An 8,272-nucleotide genomic window follows, 5' to 3' on the forward strand; every position below is an offset into this window, starting at 1 on the left:
AGTGTTTGCTGGCCACAGACACAATTTTTCAGTTTGGAGAGTTTGAGTATTTGTTTCCCCTGAACCTACCTGATTGTGTTAATCTTACTGAATAATTCACACACTGAGCCCAATCCTATATTCTGTGGTGAAATATATACGTTTTTTTGTTTACCAATGTGTCAGCTGAGTTTTTTATAAGGAATATATTTTAAACAATGACATTTTTAAATCTTAAAATTATATCAAAGCTAGTGTTATTATTTTTACTATGTGTGGATTCCCAGAGAGCCCAAGCCACCTGATGACATGAAGTCAATCTCAAAATAACATTTTAACTAAGACATGTTTACTTGTGATGTTCATAGAGTTTCTCCACAGACAGTCTACATTTTCTGAGCTTCTATTTCAGATGACTCTACATTCATGGTATTCCCTTATCAGGGTCATGACAGCTATAATTCCTGGCAATGGTTTTAAGTTTAGCCATGTTGTAATGTTGAGGAAAATATATAGCCGTAACATCCATTTTGTCCTTCAGTTCAACAATTATGCTTCTCATTAAAATCTCAGGGGATGTGATTACCATATGGTATATTGATTTATTAAGTGCTATTTTAAGGAGACTATCCTACTCAGTGACTGGATCTCACTGCCATTAAATTAAAAGTCAGTTAGTATACACTCTCCTACATATTTTGTGTGTTCACATGACTAGTTAGCTAGTTGGTCGGTTGTGGAATTATGTCAAGAATCAAAAAGTATTAATTTATTATTTTTTTTCCTGGAAGACAAGACCACAATGCCGGCTTAATAAATAGTGGTGTGAAAAGTGTGCAGATCCAAGATAAGTGTGGTTATACCAAAGCAATGATGCTATTTGTGTCCACATGACTCACTACTGCTATAATTAACAGGATCTCAATCATCACTAGCGCATTTTAATGGGTAATGTATAATAAAAACATCAAATTAAACATATCACACCATTTTTTCCTGTCTAAAAATACATTTATTTTTCAGTATATAGTTATTGATTGAAACCTGATTTTATGTGTGAATTTCTTTAATTTTTGTTCTATCTATCTTGACAATAATAATAATAAAATGATGAATTATTGAGTGGCAGTTCACCTGTCCAGTGTTTTTCCTCTGCATTTTGTTTAAAGTGCAGTGGCACAAATGAAAAATTCCACAGCTTTTCAAGATAATAAAATCAATATTCTATTCCATTTAATGGGCAAGATTGTTTCTGTAACTCAATAGGATGAAATGGCACCCCCCTAATGTCCAGAATATATGTTGTAATATCTTTGCACAAGAAACAAATTTTCATCCAATATTTTATCCATTATCCCCATCAGCCAAATCTCATTTGTACTCATTCAAACATTGAAACTTTGCTGCTTTAAGACATGCAAATTTGTCTGTACAGTTATTTGCCCATTACAGTTTTTGTGCAGTGGGTAGGGACTCATAAATATCTACATATATAACAGTATAATATTGTTATATAAATGAATATATTTAATACAGACTTCAGTTTAAGCCATTTTTGCGTTTCACACTATTCAAACACATGCGGCTTTAATAAAAAATTTCAAGCTGAACCTGAGAATATCACAAGTGCTATATTTTGGGTGGGAGACAGTACAGCAACTATTGAGATACTGTATACTCAAATTTATAAAAAAATATTGAAGTCCAAAGAGGCCACGGATTATGATTATGATTAAAACAAGAAAGAAAAAAAATAATAATACATGGCCTCTAAGGACTTCCATAGACAAATGCTTATGGTAACATGTTATTGCATTTTTTTTAAATGACAAGACAACAACAATAAAGTACAGCCAAACCCAATAAATACATAAATTCTGGATTCCTTTGTCACTTTGATATAAAGTAATCACTAGTTAAACTCTTTCAGACAGGTGATGAGGTTTTCATTTTTGTACAACAAGACATTATTTGATTATTACATATTCTTTCCTTTTCTGGCAGACAATATTGGCAGAAGCAGCATTTCATTCTTGGCTGATGATGGACGAATCATCTGCAACCTGTTTCAGAATGTAGCTGACTGCTGAAATGCGTGAGTTGGGTTTCTGACAATCTCTTTCACCTATTCTGTCTGTTCTCTTCTTGCCCGACGTCTCATTTCAGCCCTGTCTCTCTCTCAAACTCTCTAATACACACAAGTTGCAGATGGATACCTGAATTCTGAGTCCTCTGTGAGATGTTTATTGCATCTGTGCAGTGCAGATTATAAGTATTCATGACTGATTATTTAAGCTCCCTAATTCTGTAAGACTTTAACTCAATCAATTGCTCAGACATTGCTCAACAGAAGGATGCACCCAAGAGACCATTGGGATACTATTAAATTTATTTTTCATGCTTTGCTTAGTATAAAAAAATTAATGCCCTGTGTTTTTAATTTAAAATCATTGTAGGCAACGACCTCTTTAACATACCAATGTGTAACTTCATTAAATATTTGGTAACTCATTGGTTTTTACTGTTTTAATTATATCCTTAATATCTTTGTTTAGCATGAGGATTTACGTAGATACTTCCGTCAGAACAGTTTTGGATGGCTGCAGTGGTTTTAACCTTCTCATGTTTTCATGCTTATTATGATTTAGGGGTCTCTATGTTAAACTTTCACTACAATGTTAATGTTTCATGACTGATCCCACAGGACTGTTTTTACACACTTGTATTCATATATAGTTTAAGAAATGTTTTAGCTGTAGCTCAAACATGGCACTTACAATGCCAAGGTGATGGGTTTGATTCCCAGTCTATAAGCTTAAATATATACTTTGAATGTCCACCAAATGCATAAATGTCAGTATCTTTTAATAACAATACTATCAGTTTCACCATTAGCTGATTTATTTCTTTAATCTATGAATTAAGAAGGACATTTGTGAGTGAGATTGACCTGCTGTTACCAGGTAGGAAATTATGAATAAAGTGTTTGGTCAATTATTCAATTCAAGAGTAAATGGTGTTATTACTGCTGACTGTATATTTTGACTGTTGAAGAACAGGAAAGAGATAGAGAGAGAGAGAGAGAGAGAGAGAGAGAGAGAGAGAGAGAGAGAGAGAGAGAACATCAAACTACACATTGGCTATGAAAAAGTTGGCTATGAACAATTTTTAAGATATCAATCAATTAAATAAAATCATGGTGGAACTTTTCCCACAATTGAGGCGACATTGAAATGATGACCAAACAAATATTAAATTTTAAGGAAATAAAAAAAAAAAAAAAAAAAAAAAAATCTCCACTGCATGTCTGTTTGTAATTAATCAAACACATTCAAACTCTTACTAAAAGTTAATTAAACATCTGCCTGTCACAAATAAAAAATCTGCGGTTTCTGTAGGATATTCTGAGAATCTTCTTCATCATGTCTTATACAGATAACAACATAATGTGGTGTGCTTAGAAATACCACTGGATTTTTGGCAACCACTATAAATCTCCAGTATTTTTCCTGGTATACTCATGTGGTTGATGTTTTTGTTGTCATAGATTTTCTGCCCACATATAATGCTTCTAAGAGTATTGTACTCTCTTTGCTTAAATTTCATAGAATACCTGTACATTCACGGCAAACCAGTGCAAATGTTTAGCATAAAATGGGCACATTTTTAAATTTCATCTGATAAGTGATTGATGTATATTTTACACCAATATTAAGCCATCAAAGTATGGGACATCAAAGCATGCCATTCTTTCTGTCACAAGAAAGGGGCAGATTGAAACGTCCCTTTGTTGTTGTGTTGAAAGAATCTCTTCTCCAGAGACAAAAAAAAAAAATATCCCCAGCTCTCTGCAGATCCCAAACTATAACTCCAAATGTAATAGTTACATTCCCTTTGTTGTTCAATATACTGCATAATCTTCATCCTTCCATGCTAGATTAAATGTTTTAATCATCTGGCACTTAAATCTTAAATCAGAATATTACTGGGGTAAAATTGAAAAAGCTTAAGATAGTTAGCAGGTTTTTAAGCTTACACGAGAAAAATAAATGCAAAATGCAAAATGCAAAATGCAAAAAAAAATACATTTCCTATACGTAGGAATCACTGCAAATTGTGATTTGCCAGGGACAGAGTTTTGATTAAGAAAGCCTAACTTTCACACAATTCCTTATATTATGACCTCAAAACAATTTTAACATGCTGTGATATTTGAATACCAATAGATAGGAACATTAGGATCACATATACAGCTATGGGTTTTCTAACATAGTAGGTCTGCTCGGTAGCGGTACAGTGCGATATGGCATTACACTTGTGAGGTGAAGCAGTAGGAATTCTGTGTAACTACAGAGTGACAAAACAGCTCAAATCCATATATCAGCGAATGTGTTTTCATAGCACTTTTGCATTTGTTAAAATTATCATGTAGGTTCAGAGTTGGGTTTGGTTTAGGGGTATTTCCAACATGATAAAGACTCAACGGACATTTGAACTATGAACCACTGCAATACAAACAACATAATAAAACATTCCCACATCTGTTTTAGCGCCACTCACTGGATATTTCACTTTTAAACAGCCACGAAATGTATAGTAAGGTACGTGATATCAGTTTTGCAGAAACATCGCCACAAGCACGTATTTCCAATGAGCATGGGTTGCAAATTACTTTTTTTTTTTTGGGCCAGTGCATTGCTCTGTGCCAGGATTGTTTTGCCCGTGATCACAGGGCTTATTAAAAGAAACCCCAAAACACACAGAACTCTCTATTAACCTAACTCTTACCCAAGGGTGGAACGCAAAATGAGTTTGTTAAGCCAGTTTTTAGTTTGCTATCATTTGCCCCTTTTGAACATCCAATTAATAAAATTAATCATGGAAATGTGGAAGTATTCTCTTGTTATGGTAAATGTCACAGGATAGATGATATAAATCCTTGACAAGCCACCCATGTATTTCTCCCTGTAACTAATGAGAAATTTTATAATTAATCGTTGTTGAATTAATGATTTATCATACATAATGTAGTTGGCCATAGACTGATAATATCATTCTTAAATCTGAAAAATACTATTATTTGGTATATTTCCACACAGAACAAGGCCTACACGTTGGAACAACCGAGCAACCGAACCTAAACCCAACCTGTAAACATTTTCTGCCCCAGTAATCAATCTTAAACCCAGTTACCCATTGGCCTTAGTGCTAGGCAAGTAGAGATTAATGAAATCTCTTTAGGGTACAAGTCAGGACCCAGAATGCTATGCTTTGTTGCTAGAGACAATGGGCTAATTTTGCAGGGTTGCGCCTCAGTTAAACATCTTAGTGTCAGTGCGTCTCTAGGTTTTTTAGACTCTTCCAATGATTAGGTAAGCCACAAAATTAGACACACACAGTCATTGTCTCTTGTTATGTGTCTTCTAATTAATAAGTGGTGTCTTCTTTATCTAGCAATAATGTGTTGGTCTCAGAGGGCAGCTTTTTGATTATTATGGGGCAAGACCTTATACTGTGCAGCGCATAACTTCCTACCCAGCAGTTTGAACAACATATCAACATATTAGTTCAATGATTTTCCTGTAAACGTGTTCAGAATATATTTCCTGTTAACCACACTGTAGCAGTGGCTCTCTTCTGTGTAGTTACTATACACATCTTTCCATCAGTTCAGCAAATGCTTCGAACTCAGTATCCATAATATGATTAAGCAATATTTTTGGAAACATTAAAACCTTGAAACAACAAACAATCAACATTGGCACACAGTAAAGTATAATCACTTGCATGTCAACAATAAGGAAAACAGCATACCAACATAAAGGAGTCATAAATACTATAGAAAAATAACCTGCACAAGTCTACAGATGCGCGTGGCTGCTGTAAACTGGAAAAAATAAATTGACAAAAAGTTTTACAAGTTGCAGTTTCTGTCTGGTCTGCATCAGCTGTCTAACAGAGCTCATCAATGTCAAAATAAGCAAGATGGACAATCAAATCAATCAAAGCAAAGCACAAATTCCAGCACAAAGCATCAGTTTAACATTGAAAGAAAGCGAGGTAAAATGGAAATTTGCAAAAAATGAAAAACATTTAATATTAGTCAACTGTTTAAATAGATATGTTAAATGGCCATTAGCTATGTCCAGTGATGCAATTTACAGAAAGAGAGAGAGAGCAATAGAGAAAGAGAGAAAGGGAGAAAGGGAGAGAGATGGATGACAGTTGCATGTGTAAATTACCTGTGCCTCCCTCTACAAACAATGAAGCTGTGTGTTTAGTTATTTAAAAAATAAATAAATACTGTAAATACTGTAAAAAAAATACTTCATATTGTAGCTTTTATTTCTTTTTCTATCTTAAATATCATTTTCCATACTGTTGGTCTTTTGTAAAATCCATTACCAAAAAAAAGGTAATGCCAGTAAGATGCAGTGTTTGATATGAAAACAAAAACACAAACCTAAGTATTAGTACCGTATTTTCCGCACTATAAGGCGCACTTAAAAGCCTTTAATTTTCTAAAAAAAACGACAGTGCGCCTTATAGTCCAGAGCGTCTTATATATATATGGATCAAGGCGCTCTGTCAAAATGTTGACATTCCCTTTAGCACAGCTCCATCTAGTGGATGCATAACGCAAACACAGTCAAACGTTTGACTGCAGTGTCTTCTATTCTATGTGCCTTATAATCCAGTGCACCCTATACATGAAAACAGTTCTAAAATATGCCATTCATTGAAGGTGCGCCTTATAATCCGGTGCGCCTTATAGTGCGGAAAATACGGTAATGGATTTTGATGAATTATGTCATGTTTTATCATTAGTTTTCGTGTGTCACATCCTGTTTGATAAAACATTATTTCAACTTCAAGGCAGGTCTTCAAGGCAGGTCAAAAATTTTCATCTTTTCAGTTTCTAAATAATGCTAATAATGTCTACAAAAAGCTGCTATAATCATTCATACAAATATTTTGTAATATATAACACAAGCACATTAATAGTTTAAGTTACAAATTTCTTAAGGGATTGAAGCAATAATTTATTTTGTGATCGGTTATCGGAATCATAATATATAGTAACGGCATAACTTTTAGCACAGTGCAAAGTGACTAGGTGAGGAAAGCTTGGCAGTGCATACAGTTCTGGGAGAAAGGTGAACATTTGTCCTCTGCGTGCACATTGGCATTTGGCTGAGATGCTGAAATCATGAAGGGCACAAGACAGAGCTGGGGATGTGCTGATGCATTTTGTGCTGTTCTATACATCAACATCCCTGTACACTGGGACTATTGAAGCAGAGAAAAGCTAGGAGATCTGGCTGCAAGTAGCTCTTAGTTTATTTCCCATCTTCTTTTAATTGTCCCACTGTAAAACAACCCACTGGTATATCATGGTATATCGTGTGTCCTGGATTATGTCAAAAAGAACCTCACACTCACTTTTCAGAGTGAAATTATTTTAATCACATCAGAGTGACCCCATCTTATTTTTTTTATTTATTTTCTTACTGTCTGGGTTTTCTAAATGTCCAGGTCTTGGTTTTGTTTTCCACAACATTGCATTGTATGTATACAGCAGGTGGACAACCAAAATGGTTGGCGGCCGCAGGTGGCGCAAAGGGATGGGTTGCAAACTGACTGTAATTGTAAAATTTTGGTTTGTAAACGGAGATGAAACGACGAAGTATAAAACAACAATAACATTGTAATATAACATTGTAACATATTTAAAAACCATTAGAAAATTTACAGTGAATTAATTTAAAAACGTGGGATAATCAAAAATTCAAAGAAAGACCTTTACACAAAGGCTCTGACTGCATGCTATTGTTATTAAACAGTCATTACACATACACTAAGTAGACATCGAAAACGCCTCTTTTACCGCCACACGTACCGCGGCGGCAGCGGCATAAAGTGCATTTGCAGCTTTTTACCGCTGAATGCTGCTTTAACCACAAGTTATCAAACAAGCGCATCAAAGCACATTTCCGCAAATAGACGTCCGTTTTGCCTTGCTGATGTGTTACATTTGACTGCTTCAGTCATGGAAAATGAAAGAAAAACACTATAGTTTAAATATTTAATATATTTAATATTCACAGATGAAAGTTTGGTATTTATGAAGTTATGTGCATTTCTTAGAACGAATTCAAGCAGGATAAATGTCAAGCCTGTGCCTGAGTCTGTGCTTATATTTTCTAAGCTACATGGTATTAAACCATATTTTAGATTTGACACATTCAAAAGGTGTGCTGTATTATTTATATTATATTAATTATCCGTTAAA

This window comes from Carassius carassius, chromosome 24, assembly GCF_963082965.1.
Source record: "Carassius carassius chromosome 24, fCarCar2.1, whole genome shotgun sequence".
Taxonomy (NCBI): domain Eukaryota; kingdom Metazoa; phylum Chordata; class Actinopteri; order Cypriniformes; family Cyprinidae; genus Carassius; species Carassius carassius.